This window comes from Bombina bombina, chromosome 2 (assembly GCF_027579735.1).
Source record: "Bombina bombina isolate aBomBom1 chromosome 2, aBomBom1.pri, whole genome shotgun sequence".
NCBI lineage: Eukaryota > Metazoa > Chordata > Amphibia > Anura > Bombinatoridae > Bombina > Bombina bombina.
Genome location: NC_069500.1, coordinates 122,510,376 through 122,526,790, shown reverse-complemented (window position 1 = coordinate 122,526,790; position 16,415 = coordinate 122,510,376). Strand labels below are relative to the sequence as shown.

The window sequence follows — 16,415 nt, the reverse complement described above, 5'->3', positions numbered from 1 at the left end:
TCTGGAGAACCACTTCACCCGGCTTGGATGAAGACTTCTCCCGGCTTCGTTGAGAACTTTGGACCGGTTGGATGAAGTCTTCTCCCGGTAAGGTGATCTTCAAGGGGTTAGTGTTAGTTTTTTTTTAAGGGGGGATTGGGTGGGTTTTAGAGTAGGGTTGGTTGTGTGGGTGGTGGGTTTTAATGTTGGAGGAAAATTTGTAATTTTTTTTACAGGTAAAAGAACTGATTACTTTGGGGCAATGCTCCTTTTAAGGGCTATTTGTAATTTAGTGTAGGGTAGGGCTTTTTTTATTTTGGGGGGGCTTTTTATTTTGTTAGGGGGATTAGATTAGGTGTAATTAGTTTAAAAATCTTGTAATTTGTTTATTATTTTCTGTAATTTAGTGGGGGGGGTTGTACTTTAGCTAATTTTATTTAATTGTATTTAATTTAGGCAATTCCTTTAATTATAGAGTAGTGTTAGGTGTTAGTGTAACTTAAGTTAGGTTTTATTTTACAGGTAAATTTGTATTTATTTTAGCTAGGTAGTTATTACATAGTTAATAACTATTTAATAACTATTCTACCTAGTTAAAATAAATACAAACTTGCCTGTAAAATAAAAATAAAACCTAAGCTAGATACAATGTAACTATTAGTTATATTGTAGCTAGCTTAGGGTTTATTTTATAGGTAAGTATTTAGTTTTAAATAGGAATCATTTAGTTAATTATAGTGATTATTATTTAGATTCATTTAAATTATATTTAAGTTAGGGGGGGTTAGGTTTAGGGCTAGACTTAGGTTTAGGTGTTAATAAATTTAGAATAGTGGCGGCGACGTTGGAGGCGGCAAATTAGGGGTTAATAAATATAATGTAGGTGTCGGTGATGTTGGGGGCAGCAGATTAGGGGTTAATAAATATAATGTAGGTGGCGGCGATGTTGGGGGCAGCAGATTAGGGGTTCATAACTATAATGTAGGTGGCGGCGGTGTCCGGAGCGGCAGATTAGGGGTTAATAAATATAATGCAGGTGTCGGCGATGTCAGGGGCGGCAGATTAGGGGTTAATAAGTGCAAGATTAGGGGTGTTTAGACTCGGGGTTCATGTTAGGGTGTTAGGTGTAGACATAAATTTTATTTCCCCATAGGAATCAATGGGGCTGCGTTAGGAGCTAAACGCTGCTTTTTTGCAGCTGTTAGACTTTTTTTCATCCGGCTCTTCCTGTTGATTCCTATGGGGAAATCGTGCACGAGCACTTTACACCAGCTCACCGCTGACTTAAGCAGCGCTGGTATTGGAGTGAGATGTGGAGCAAAATTTTGCTCTACGCTCACTTCTTGTCTGTTAACGCCGGGTTTGTAAAAACCCGTAATACTAGCGTGTTCTGTAAGTGAGCGGTGAGCATAAACTACTCGTTAGCACTGCATAGCCTCTAACGCAAAACTTGTAATTTAGCCGAATGTTTGGAAATATTTGGTTGTTAAAATAATTATCTGACAAGGTTTCCACGCAGTCTTTTTGCAAACTCTCTTGTATTGGCTCTTTTATTTCTGTCCCTAATTTTTCCACAGCAGAAGAAACATGGTAGCACCCATTATTTTATAGAAACTTAGTGGAACTGAAAAAAAACAATTTTTTTTTCAGAATTAGGTTACAGGAAAAGGGGACAAAAAATAAAAATGGTATTGCAACACATTCTTACTACATATTTTAAACTGTTTAAAGGGACATTAAAGGGACAGTATACACCAATTTTTATATAGCTGCATAGAACAGACAAAGATACTGATATAAACATCCAGTATAAAACAGTTTAAAAACTTACTTAGAATCTCCCAGTTTAGCTCTGTTTAAAAGGTTACTGGAACACCCACTGCAAGTGACTTTATAGCAAAAACAGCAGACCCCCCCCCCCCCCCCTTCCTCTGCATATGAAAAGACTATTTACACAAACGGGAGCAAGCTGGCGTATGTGTACATCAGTATACTTCTAAAACTTTGGGGCTTGGTTAGGAGTCTGAAAATCAGCACAATGTTATTTAAAAATAAGCAAAACTATAAAAAAAAATATTAAATACCTGTATAGGCTATATAAATGGATCATCTACAAAAAATGCATGCAAAGAAAAATCTAGTGTATAATGTCCCTTTTGGTAATTTTTTTCATGATTCAGATAGAAAATAGAATTTTAAACAACTTTCCAATTTACTTCTATTATCAATGTTTCGTATTTACGTTTGTATCCTTTTGTTGAAAGAGCAGCAGTGCATTTTTATTTTTACATATCTTTTTTTTATGTTGAAGGGACTGTAAACATTATAATAATTTCATATTAAAATGACATTGTGTGAGTGCCGTGCAGCCTTCCTGGCTGGTAAGGATGATATGCAGACTGCTGTTTGTATAGCACAGCAAGCCTTCCTTGACAATCAACAGAATTTATTTTTTGGTCTAATATTCACAAATGTAAGGTGCTGCCATACCTGCCACTCCATAGCCAAAGTATAATGGATGATCCCATGCTTATACTATATCACAGGCTACAAATATGATCTGAGCATGTGTGGCCATCTGCAGCCAGGGATATAGTGACAGCACAGAATACGCTGGCTATGAAGCAGACACTGTGGCTTTATGCTCTGTTAAGAAGAAGAAGAGAAAAAAAAAGCTTTTGGCTGAGGTAAGACCAGGGGGAAGGGTTGCCACCTAGCTGGTATTCTAAATAACAATAAAAAACTTTGCAATATACTTTCATTTGTTTTGCACCCTTTTCCTGTATTCCATTCTGAAATTGTGAGCTTTTCAGTTCCTTTTAGAAATGGAAGTGCAGAACATGGTTATATTCCACACAGCCATTGGCTGCACACTCTAGTGACCTATTTGTAACAGTCCCTAATTGGCAACAGCAGAGAAAGTACCTTAGTTACAACATGGCAGCTCCCATTGCTTTTATAGACACTAAAACTTTACACTTATTTTGTCAATATTTAAAAAGCTAATGAAACTTTAAAAAATACATCTACATGTTATTCTCAGGCTAATCTAAGCTAGTGGAGCGCTAAATATGCGCTGGTATTAGAAGTTAACAGCAATGTGAATGCGAGGTCTCTATCGCATTTCTGGGACACATTGCACTCACAAGAGTGCGATTCCATAGGCACCAATGGGATACTCGTTCTGATACCATAATTACATGCAGTGAAGGGGGTAAGTAGCACAGCAATTGCAGCATTGGTAAATATATATATTTTTATATATATATATATATATATATATATATATATATATATATTTATGTGTTAATATGTGTAACACATAAACATATATGTACAGTATCTCACAAAAGTGAGCACACCCCTCACATTTTTGAAAATATTTTATTATATCTTTTCATGTGACAACACTGAAGAAATGACACTTTGCTACAATGTAAAGTAGTGAGTGTACAACCTGTATAACAGTGTAAATTTGCTGTCCCCCCAAAATAACTCAACACACAGTGAGTACACCCCTAAGTTGAAATGTCCAAATTGGGCCCAATAAGCCATTTTCCCTCCCCGGTGTCATGTGACTCGTTAGTGTTATAAGGTCTCAGGTTTGAATGGGGAGCAAGTGTGTTAAATTTGGTGTTATCGCTCTCACACTCTCTCATACTGGTAACTGGAAGTTCAACATGGCACCTCATGGCAAAGAACTCTCTGAGGATCTGAAAAAAGAATTGTTGCTCTACATGAAGATGGCCTAGGCTATAAGAAGATTGCCAAGACCCTGAAACTCAGCTGCAGCAGGATGGGCAAGAACATATAGCGGTTTCACAGGACAGTTTCCACTCAGAATAGGCCTTGTCATGGTCAACCAAAGAAGTTGAGTGCACATGCTCAGCGTCATATCCAGAGGTTGTCTTTGGGAAATAGACATATGAGTGCTGCCAGCATGGCTGCACAGGTTGAATGGGTGGGGGGTCAGCCTGTCAGTGCTCAGACCATACGCCGCACACTGCATCAAATTGGTCTGCATGGCTGTCATCCCAGAAGGAAGCCTCTTCTAAAGATGATGCACAAGAAAGCCTGCAAACAGTTTGCTGAAGACAAGCAAACTAAGGACATGGATTACTGGAAGATAAACTTATTTGGTTCAGATGGTGTCAAGCGTGTGTGGCGGCAACCAGGTGAGGAGTACAAAGAAAAGTGTGTCTTGCCTACAGTCAAGCATGGTGTTGGGAGTGTCATGGTCTGGGCCTGCATGAGTGCTGCCGGCACTTGGTAGCTACAGTTCATTGAGGGAACCATGAATGCCAACATGTACTGTGACATAATGAAGACTGGGTCACAGGGCAGTATTCCAACATGATAACAACCCCAATCACACCTCCAAGACGACCACTGCCTTGCTAAAGAAGCTGAGACTAAAGGTGATGGACTGTCAAGGATGTCTACAGACCAAAACCCTATTGAGCATCTGTGGGGCATCCTCAAATGGGAGGTGGGGGAGCGCAAGGTCTCTAACATCCACCAGCTCTGTGATGTCATCATGGAGGAGTGGAAGAGGACTCCAGTGGCAACCTGTGAAGCTCTGGTGAACTCCATGCCCAAAAGGGTTAAGGCAGTGCTGGAAAACAATGGTGGCCACACAAAATATTGACACTTTGGGCCCAATTTTGCACAATTTCACTTAGGGGTGTACTCACTTTTGTTGTCAACTGTTTAGACATTAATGGCTGCGTGTTGAATTATTGTGAGGGGACAGCAAATTTACACTGTTATATAGGCTGTACATTCACTACTTTACATTGTAGCAAAGTGTCATTTCTTCAGTGTTGTCACATGAAAAGATATAATAAAATATTTACAAAAATGTGAGGGGAGTACTCACTTTTGTGAGATACTGTATATAGTCATATACATATATATTTACCGGGAACACACCATTCCCATAGACCGCAATGTAAAGGCGCTTTTCAGTGCATCCCCCTCCCACCATCTTTAGACCCCAAAAATTGCCTAGTGCAGTTTTTTTTACGTCACAGTCAGACAATGCTGCAGAAACAGCCTCTCTATCTATCTCTGTGAGATAACAGCTATAAACTGGTCGCTTAACAAATTTGTTTTAAATTTAGAAACCAGCAAGGAAAAATGAGAAGCCAATTACACAACTTTTTATGAACAAAAAAAATATTTAAAAGATATATAATCCAAAAGGTTTACATAATTACATGTACTCAAGGCTTCCTGACTGCTGAGGCTCCCAGAATTTGGAAAGCCATAGGTTAAAGACATAGAGATGCAAATGAAATGCTCTAAAGGGTTAGAGCATTTTATTATTGCATTATTGCTTGCATATAATTATGTGTTTAAACAGGTTAAATACATAGTTAAAGTCCAGAGCAGCAATGGACTTCTGGGAGTTAGTTGAACAGATCAGGGGAGCCAACTAGTAGCCACCAATCACCAGTTAGCTCATAGCAGTGCACTGCTTCTCCTGAGCATACATGGGCATATTTTTCACCAAAGGATCAAGAGAACAAAGTCAATTTCATAACAGAAGTAAATTAAAAAGTCTCTTAAAATTGCATGCTCCTATCTGTACCATATTATGATTCACACAGTGAGTATAATTTTAAACAACTTTCCAATTGACTTCTATTATCTGATTTGCTTAGTTCTCTTGGTAGTCTGTGTTTAAACACATACCAAGCAAGGTAGGCTTAGGAGCTGGGAAGTAGCTTATGATTGGTGGCTGCACATATAAGCCTCTTGCCTTTGGCTTACAAATGTGTTCAGTTCTCACAGTAGACCATTGCTGCTCCTTCAAGAGAATGAAGCAAAATTGACAATAAACTTAAATTACAAAGTTGTTTAACAATCCATGCGCTCTCTGAATCATGAAGAAAATAAATTGGGTTTCACGTCCCTTTAATTTTAACTTTCATGCCTGAACCAGTCCGCAGCGCTAGATACACAGCAGGGTTGTGCGACTAGCGCTGCTGATCGGTCAAAGGCAGTTTACGCTCTGGACCAGTAGTGCTTCCATTATGTGTTTTAACTTCTTTGCATATGTTAAACACATAGGGGTGCAGGGTCTTAAAATGACATACCCTAACTAATCAGACCATGCCATTTTTTTTACTATAATGGTCCTTTAAGGTCAAATTACATTTTAAGACTATTAAACTTGTAGACCAATAAAATACATTTTTCAAGCCCTGCAATTTGGGAAGTGCAGCACTGGACTGAACACTGGAGCATCTGAGGTCTACACATCTTTTATAGACAAATATTACAGGGAAAGGGTAAAGAGAATTCTGGTGATGCCTTAAAAAACTGGACTCAAACATATAAAGGCACCAACCAACCAATCACACAAAGATTCATTATCAATGTTGTGATTCAATTTTTACAAAAAATATATTGTATATGTAACAGATAAGGGACAATAAAGGGGTATCACAGTGATAAAAATACATGATCTAATTCGACTCTGCAAAGCCGTACACTGCTGGTCCCAAGTGAGAACTCCTGCTGGTCCAATCAGCAGCGCTAGTCTCACGCCCCAGCTGTAGTGCTTATGACCAGCAGTGTCATTACGTCATGTCATTTTATCTCAATAATGGCCCTTAAACTAAAAACATATATTTTGTGCATAGGAAAAATCACTATTGAAACATGACACAAATATGATTTTTTTTTACATTTAAAAAGGATGAACTTGAAACTGAGCATTTTGATTTTGAAACTAACAGGTAGACTACTGGTTTGTAGGATAAAATTTCAATGGTGGAAAATTAACACAATTCCATTGGTGGAGAGCGGCACTCCTAAAAACATGAATGAGTGTAAACATCCCTTAAAAGGGACATGAAACCCAATTTTTTTTCTTTCATGATTTAGAAAGATTAAGCAGTTTTAAACAACTTTCTAATTTATTTCTAGTATCTAATTTACCTCATTCTCTTGATATCCTTTGCTGAAAAGCAGATCTAGATAGGCTCCGTGGCTGCTGATTGATGGCTGCACATAGATGCCTTGTGTGATTGGGTCACCCATGTTCATTGCTATTTCTTCAACAAAGGACATTAAATAATTAAGCAAACTGGATAATAGAAGTAAATTGGAATGTTGTTTAAAATGTTATTCTCCATCTGAATCATGAAAGAAAAATTTGGGGTTTAATGTCCCTTTAAAATACCCTTTTCTAGAAGCTACACAGAAAATGTAATTATTTTAATGTTAAAGAGAAGGTACTAACCTCTAAACTAGCTGGGTATTATTTTATCTAATTCATCTCCTGTAAAGCACTGAGACATTACACACCCCACATACAGCTACCGATTATCTGTCACATAACAGTACAATTACTACATTTTCTGTCAGGCTTCACACAACAATAACTGAACTTGCTTACCCAAGAAAGAAATGAAAACCATGTTTTAACATGTCTACTGGTTTAAAGTAGTTAAAACAACTCTCACCATGTTTATAAATTTTCTTTTCGAGCACAATTTTGCAAAAGCAATAACAAAATGCCAGTGACTATTTAAAATCATCAGAAAAGCTTAATTGTTTAAAATAGATTAACAAAAATATCAGGGAGGCTCAAATTGTGTCTAAAAAGACTTTCAGTCTTACTCATTTCAGTTGAATAGATAGACAGATACAGATAAAATACAGTAATATTTCATCCCAAACCACAAATTCTAATGACATGAGATATGATATTGGGTTTGGAAAGCACTTAAACAGAAGCCAAGAACTGTATGTGCTTCCTTGGAAATCATGAGCAGGCAGCAGTTTAAAAAAAAAAACATAGGTCCCTCTTGCACATATGTCAATAAAGTAAACAGGTTGCACGCACACAGATTAACCAATAAGTAACCAAGTAAGTACACTGTATACACTCACAATAACAAGATCTAACCAATAAGTAATCAATAAGTAAGCACGCTATAAGCACTCACAATAACTAATATGTAACCAATAAGTAATCATGCTATATGCCCAAACAATAACAAGATGTAACCAATAAGTAACCAACAAGTAAGCACGCTATATGCACGTACAATAACTGATATGTAACCAATAAGTAACCAATAAGTAAGCACGCTATATGCACTCACAATAACTAATATGTAACAAAAAAGTAACCAATTAGCACGCTATATGCACACACAGTAACAATATGTAACCAATAAGAAACCAATAAGTAAGCACGCTATATGTACTCACAATAACTAATATGTAACCCATAAGTAAGCATGCTATATGCACTCACATTAAAAATATATAACCAAATAAGTAAGCATGCTATATGCACTCACAATAACAAGATGTAACCAAAAAGTAACCAATAAGTAAGCACGCTATAGGCACTTACAATAACAATTTGTAACCAATAAGTAAGCATGCTGTATGCACACACACAATAACCAATATTTAACCAATAAGTAAACATGCTGCACACACACACACAATAACCAATATTTAACTAATAAGTAAACATGCTGCACACACACACAATAACCAATATTTAACTAATAAATAAACATGCTGCACCACACAATAACAATATGTAACTAATAAGTAAACATGTTGCACACACACAATAACCAATATGTAACCAATAAGTAAGCATGCTGCACACACACAATAACCAATATGTAACCAATAAGTAAGCATGCTGCACACACACAATAACCAATATGTAACCAATAAGTAAGTATGCTGTATGCACTCACAATAACCAATATGCAGGGCCGTCTTTAACACAGGGAAAAAGGGGCAGCTGCCCAGGGCCCAGTCTCTGTTGAGGGGCCCAAGAGTCCTTTTTTTATGGTTCATACCAGACCGCTGCTGTGAAATGGGGAACACACACATTCAGTCCTAATACTGTCACAGTCAAAAGTACTCTGCTTTTTAAAAAAAAAAAAAAAACTGTGCCAGACCGTGCCGGTGTCATGTGACATGCCAAGCTATTGCCATGTGCTGTTTTAGATGTGCACTGTGCAGCACTGAATGCAAAGCCCTAACTTGACATCCAGCCATTTCCAATGCATCAGAAAAGGTCCTACAGGGGTTACCACTGTTACCAGGTAACTGCTCTGGTTGTGGGGATTGTTTCTGGGTAGGGATTACTGTAGGCACATGCAGCAGAAAGCTGGAGCGGCAGGCATGTGAGGATTTGAGCATCTGTGCAGCTGCATACACTGCTCTCTTCAGTCTTGAGGCTGTGTGACTCATCTCACACTGTATCCATGCAGCCTTGGACAGACAGCATCCAGTCTACTGGTCCCCTTAGCCCTGCTCTTTATGCTGTGGCTCTAAGATCAACTGAAGTTTGTTAGGGGAACAGTGCTTTGTAGAAAGGTGTTAGTGGGAAGAATAAGTGAGTGCACACACGCCCCTTCCCATGCAGCATTGCCTAGTGCAGGGTGAGAGGGAACTTGTTCCTAGCAAAGAAGCAACATGTGCGGCTGTGGCTGATGTATAGTGTCATGCTGATACTTCACACATTAATGTAAGGTTTATTTTTATAGGTTTTATTTTCTCTCTGTCTCAGATTTTACAGCTTCCCATAGTAGTTCTGCTATTCCAGTCAGTAAACTTATATTTGTCTGCACCTCCATGCTTCCTCCTCAGTCTTTACTTTGCTTTGCTCCTGTTGGCTGCCCTAAATCTCTTTAACCAGCTAACCTCACACCATAATCACATTCAAAAGAATATTAAATGAATCCACAGTGGAGGAATTTATATATTTATTTACTTATTAGTACTGCTTAGGTCCAGTTTCACATATTGCAATTTGATTTTGTTTTTTTAAATGATTAGCCCAGCAGTGGATGATCTACCACTGGTCTAATAACTAAAAAAAATAAAAAAAAATGATTTAGTTGTTTTTTGGGATGTTGTTTTGCCCAGGGTCCAGTCAATATTAAAGACGGCCCTGCCAATATGTAACCAATAAGTAAGCATGCTGCACAAACACAATAACCAATATGTAACCAATAAGTAAGCATGCTGCACACACACACAATAACAATATGTAACTAATAAGTAAACATGCACACATACACACACAATAACCAATATGTAACTAATAAGTAAGCATGCTGCACACACACACACACACACAATAACCAATATGTAACTAATAAGTAAACATGCTGCACACACACAATAACCAATATGTAACCAATAAGTAAACATGCTGCACACACACAATAACCAATATGTAACTAATAAGTAAACATGCTGCACACACACACACACACACACAATAACCAATATGTAACTAATAAGTAAGCATGCTGCACACACACACACAATAACCAATATGTAACTAATAAGTAAGCATGCTGCACACACACACACAATAACCAATATGTAACTAATAAGTAAGCATGCTGCGCACACACACACAATAACCAATATGTAACTAATAAGTAAACATGCTGCACAAACACAATAACCAATATGTAACTAATAAGTAAGCATGCTGCACACACACAATAACCAATATGTAACCAATAAGTAAGCATGCTGCACACACACAATAGCCAATATGTAACTAATAAGTAAGCATGCTGCACACACACACACAATAACCAATATGTAACAAATAAGTAAGCATGCTGCACACACAAAATAGCCAATATGTAACCAATAAGTAAGCATGCTGTATGCACTCACAATAACAATATGTAACCAATAAGTAATCATGCTGTATGCACTCACAATAACAATATGTACCAATAAGTAAGCATGCTGTATGTACTCACAATAACAGTATGTAACCGATAAGTAAGCATGCTGTATGCACTTACAATAACAATATGTAACCAATAAGTAAGCACGCTGTATGCACTCACAATAACAATATGTAACCAATAAGTAAGCATGCTGTATGCACACTCACAATATGTAACCAATAAGTAAGCATGCTGTATGCACTCACAATAACAATATGTACCAATAAGTAAGCATGCTGTATGCACTCACAATAACAATATGTAACCAAAAAGTAAGCATGCTGTATGCACTCACAATAACAATATGCACCAATAAGTAAGCACACTGTATGTACTCACAATAACAATATGTAACCAATAAGTAAGCACACTCTATGCACTCAAAATAAGTATGCATGCTGTATGCACTCAATAACCAATTTCTCACCAATGGTCAGCAAAATAGCTAAATACCCTTCTAAGGGCATTGCCTAACCTAATAGCCTATTTATAGAATGGGTTACTACTTTGTATTTATTTTACTGAAAATAGATAAACCACTTTAGGGCAATGCCTTACAAAAAGCCCTTTTGCTATAGTTTAGTTTAATGTTATTCTAGTTTTTTTTTATTTTGGGGTGGATTTTTTATTTAAGTGGGGCTTTAGTTTTAAAATTGGCAAAAAAAATGTTTTCTTTTCTGTAATGGTAGCTTTTTTCATATAATGTTAGTGTTTTTTTTATTTTCAGGTAAGGTTTTTTAGATGGTTAGGGGCCTTAGATGTTAGTGTTTATTTTGTGGTGGAGGTTGGGGCAGTTTAGGGGCTAAAAGTATAGTGGAGTATTTTACTTTTTTTTTTGGAAGTTTAGGGGTCAATAGTTTAGTGGGGTATTTTGCGATTGGTTGTGGTGGCTTAAGGGTTAATAGTGAAGCAGGGACTTTGTGGTGGTTCAGGGGTTAATAGTGTAGTGGGGACTTTGCAGTGGACTATGTGGTGTTTAGGGGTTAATAGTGTAGTGGGAACTTTGCAGTGGACTATGTGGTGTTAAGGGTTAATAGTGTAGTGGGAACTTTGCAGTGGGCTATGTGGCAGTAGAGGGCTTATGGCAATTTAATTATCTCGCAAGTATGGGTGTTAGGTTTTTTCCACTTTCCTCTCTCCATTGAAGTCTATGGGGGAGTACGTTAAAGAGGTTGTAGTATTCTAACTTCTGCTCTGTGCATTTGTGGGGTTAGTGTGCAAGCAAAACATTTTTTACTTGTAATATGCCCGCTACCTGATGCGTGCAAAGAGTAGAAGTTGAGCGGAGTTAGCGTGCGAGCTGGATCGGTAATTACCGATCCCCTCGTAATCTAGCCCATAATAAATTAGGGTCAGTAATGCAAGAATTATACACTCAAAGAAACTAAAGTGTGTAATTTTTGCATTATAATGTCATTTTATGTGTTCCATAAGCACATATGCATTTATTTAACGCCTACCACATATAGATGTTATCACAATGATGTACTCACTATACATGAACTTTCACCACCCAAACTATTGACAATGTCAATGTAAACATGCAAAACCCATACATTTTTACTACAAGTCAGTACTCTTATACACTGTCGCCACAAGTCAGTAACTAGCACCTATACACTGTCGCCATATGTCAGTATCTAGCACCTATACACTGTCATAACAAGTCAGTATCTAGCACCTATACACTGACGCCACAAGTCAGTATCTAGCACCTATACACTGTCATCACAAGTCAGTATCTAGCACCTATACACTGTCATCACAAGTCAGTATCTAGCACCTATACACTGCTGCCACAAGTCAGTATCTAGCACCAATACACTGTTGCCACAAGTCAGTATCTAGCACCTATACACTGTCACCACAAGTCAGTATCCAGCACTAATACACCTGTCAGTAGCAGCATATATACATTATTATCACAAGTCCGTATCTAGCACCAATACACTGTTGCCACAAGTCAGTATCTAGCACCTATACACTGTCGCCACAAGTCAGTATCTAGCACCTATGCACTGTCGCCACAAGTCAGTATCTAGCACCTATACACTGTCGCCAAAAGTCATTATCTAGCACCTATACACTATCATCACAATTTAGTATCTAGCACATATACACTGTCGCCACAAGTCAGTATCCAGCACTTATACACTGTTATCACCTGTCAGTAGCAACATATATACATTATTATCACAAGTCAGTATCTAGCACCTATACACTGTTGCCACAAGTCAGTATCTAGCACCTATACACTGTCGCCACAAGTCAGTATCTAGCACCTATACACTGTCATCACAAGTCAGTATCTAGCACCTATACACTGTAGCCACAAGTCAGTATCCAGCACTTATACACTGTTATCACATGTCAGTAGCAGCATATATACATTATTATCACAAGTCAGTATCCAGCACTTATACACTGTTATCACATGTCAGTAGCAGCACATATACATTATTATCACAAGTCAGTATACAAGTCAGTAAACAAGACTTATACATTGTCCTCACAAGTCAGTACTTTGCAACTATATTTTGTAAATATGAATCAAACACTACACTTACAATGTTATATGAGCACTTACCTGTTGCAATGAAGAGAGTACAGAACATACAAACACTTCCACCAGAAAAGAGAAAACAAAACATATATACTGTCACCACTATGGTTACCCAGCAAATACTCAATTACACCACATAATTACTACTCAACCCATTGTAACTACTACGTATGCAATATTAGCAGTAAGGGAATACACAGTAACAGTAACACATAGCCCATCACTAAATTTACAGACCATATATAATTTCACTAGGTTCTTACTATTTAGTGAAACAATGTTTACTTTTTTATAAAGTCAGAGTGATCTGCTTATGCACGTGCTATGCATAAAAAATCTGAGCTTCCTTGCAAAATTGTTTTTTTTTTTTTTTTTTTTTAACACAGAGACTACTATTCTTGTGCTGAATAACCATTTTTTTTTTTAGTTGAGAGGCCACTGTAGTGGTACTTGTGTAAAGCACACTACATATCTGTGATCTACTTTACTGCACTTATTGATCTATTGGTGGATACCAATGTACCTTTTAGGCACAATGTGCAATAAGAAAATGCATTATTTTCCTATTGCACTACTGTTTATCTATTCCTATTTGTTTAAACCCTACAATTGGTTAAACTCACTGTTAAAGTCAGCTCTAGAGCAGCAAAAAAACCTGCTGATCCTGAGCTGAACACAACTAGTGACTGGCAGCTTTACACATATGCCACCACTGATTGGCTCAGTGGACGCATTCAGAAGTAGGCCAGTATTACTGTGGACTTTAACTTTAACCTCTTTCTGGGGGTTAAACACACAGGTACAAGCAGGCAAGAGTGCAATAGGAAAATACTCTAATACATTACAGCATTTCCTTATTGCCTCTTTGCTTCCCTTTAAATAGTACCCTGATTTATAATCTTATAACCATTTTCACATCACCCTACACTTATGCATTAATTTATTATGTTACCATTATAGGAGCACACAACACAAAACACTGTCATAACACAATGAGCCACAATACATATATAGTCACTAAAACTGCAACACCAAATAAATCCCAGCAAAAGCAACAACTTAATGAATTAACATATAAAAGTGTAATTTTATTACATAATTGGTAACACACAAATCAAATCAAAAGAAGAATAATTGCAAAAAATATCCTCAACAGAAACAAAACCTATAGGCACTGGGCACACAGATAAGTTACCAACTACAGGATTTAACTTGATATGAGAAACTTTTCTATGTTGGTTTTACTGTAGTATTCCTGCAAACAGTAAGGATGTATTCATATGAAACAACTTCCAGTGATTTAACCCCTTATCTGTCTAAAAGAGATGCAGCCATCTCTGGCAGTCTAGGAATTTTATTAAGAAAGGAGACGTGTAAAAGAAAATGAAAGTGCATGGTGATCCCACAGTGCCCCACTTGTCCAGTAAAAACATCCCACTAGCTTCAGAGGATAGGACACACAAGAATGGTGCTGCAGGGACTTGCCAACATACCTTGTGCTGTGTGTGAGCCAGGGTGATCTCTTGCTCCTAGGTCCTGGCTGTCATGTACCTTTCCTACAAATCAACAAGCTCCAATAGATCCCGGTGTCATCTGTCACTCTGCACGGGTTCTTTGTCCAGTGCTCTGCTTTGTGGGTTCAGTCTTTGCCTGTTCCAGGCTATCCTGTACTCCCTGGGACAAGGAGAATCCTGCAAGTCCCAGCGTCCCCTGGCACTTCTTTACTTGTAACACAGCAGGGCAGCACAGCACACCGGGTGCTGTCACACTAGATTGTGTGTCCCTGGCAGATCCAGTATCCCTCTCTCTCTAGAACGTGCACTCAGCTCCAAATCCCTCCCCCCGCCGCTCTCCCCCTGTGATCTTAAGGTGGATTAGCAGATTTACTACTCAGTTCACAAACAAACCAATCAAAATAATGTCAGAAAAAGATTACCTAATTACAGGTGTGGGTGAAGCATGAATTCATCTAGATATATAGTCCTACTTTATTTATAAAACGTTTAATAATCCTACTATAAAACAAAAACACTCACTCTATATATGTGAGTCTGTATATCTGTGACTTTATATATATTTGTGTATGTTGTATGGTGGAAAATATTTCCTTATTTATTTATTTTTTTCCTTTCCCATAATTTACATCTAAAAATCTTAATATTTCTCAAAATCAGCAGATATGTTTGTGTCATGACTGATTATATCACTAAAGACATCATATGACATTATCAAAGACATTTTTAATTTCATAAAGCAAAATATCACCTACAACATGATATAATAATATAATTATTGGTTCTGTGATTTGTATTTTTTTTGTGTGTGAAAGGATTTAACATGAAACCCAAGTTTTTTCTTCCATGATTCAAAAAGAGCATGCAATTTTAAAAAACCTTTCCTATTTACTTCTATTATCTAATTCTCTTGATATCCTTTGTTGAAACGCATATATAAATAGGCCCTGGAGCTGCTGATTGGTGGCTGCACATAGATACCTCATGATATTGCCTCACCCATGTGCATTGCTATTTCTTAAATAAACTAATAAAGGATACCAAAAGAATGAAGCAAATTAGATAATAGAAGTCAATTGGAATGTTGTTTAAATGTTATTCTCTATATGAATTATTAAAGAACATTTTTGGGTTTAGTGTCCCTTTAAGGTCTTATCTATTAACATGTTGAGTGTATAAACATTCTCTTGCAGATCATAAATTGAAATGAAAAACCTTGGCATTCAGAGAGAAAAATAGCCGTTTTATAGTCTTTTAATGGAATATTATATAATTTGTGTATGTTATAATAGATACATTACTATATATATATATATATATATATATATTCTTTACATAGGTTCATATGCTAATTTATAAGGCTTTGAAGGCCTCCTCTTATCTTAGTGCATTTTGACAGTTTTTACAGCTAGACAATGCTAGTTCATATGTGCCATATAGATAAACATTGTGCTCACTCCTGTGGAGTTATTTATGCATCAGCACTGACTGGCTAAAATGCACGTCTGTCAAAGGAACTGAGATAATGGGGCAGTCTGCAGAGGCTTAAAAACAAGGTTATCACAGAGTAAAATGTGTGTTATCTATCTTTTTAAAGTGAAGATTAATTTT

The 16,415-nt window shown here is 37.1% G+C and overlaps 1 protein-coding gene across 3 annotated transcripts in view; it reads right to left on the bottom strand.

Moving 5' to 3' along the window:
* Positions 1 to 15,095, bottom strand: part of GHR (growth hormone receptor) — a 691,384-nt gene extending 676,289 nt beyond the window's left edge. For 2 of the 3 annotated variants that reach the window (XM_053701249.1, XM_053701250.1), the window contains exon 1: positions 14,784 to 15,094. The gene's annotated coding sequence lies outside the window, so the exon portion shown is untranslated. Of the gene's footprint in view, positions 1 to 14,783 lie in introns of all 3 variants that reach the window. The other variant, XM_053701248.1, reaches the window with a different exon arrangement.
* Between the last annotated feature and the right edge of the window lie 1,320 nt (positions 15,096 to 16,415).